We start from the raw sequence: 468 nt of genomic DNA on the forward strand, positions 1-468 counted from the left end.
CAAGAAGCAGGAATAACAACAAGCCAAACCAGTTTCCACAGGCTACTGGTGGGGTTTAATGCTACTGCTTGCTTTGCCTTGGAGCTTTAAACTAGTAGATTTGTGCAGCTCATGTTCATCAGGCCCAATTGTCACATTGGAAATGCTGAAGTATGAGTGGACAGGAGTTTGGCATGCATTTAGTCAGAAACACCACTTAAGATGAACATTTCTGGAAAAAAATACACCCTCCAACTCTTGTGAACAATTAATTCTCCACTTAATATCCCACCAGTAAGTTAATGAATATTGATATGGAAAAGGTGCATGTCTCCATGTCCTTGACCTTCTCATTTGTCTCAACTTGCAAGGCAAAGCAGAACCCAGACCTGTATTCCTATTGCAAGACCTTTGATAGATACTCTCTTTAATTTAGAGGCAAAGCAGGTGGTCTTGTTTCTGGCAAAAGAGCTGAGAAATTAGGGAAAG

The sequence above is a fragment of the Monopterus albus genome, unplaced genomic scaffold, assembly GCF_001952655.1.
Source record: "Monopterus albus unplaced genomic scaffold, M_albus_1.0 scaffold80.1, whole genome shotgun sequence".
Lineage (NCBI taxonomy): Eukaryota > Metazoa > Chordata > Actinopteri > Synbranchiformes > Synbranchidae > Monopterus > Monopterus albus.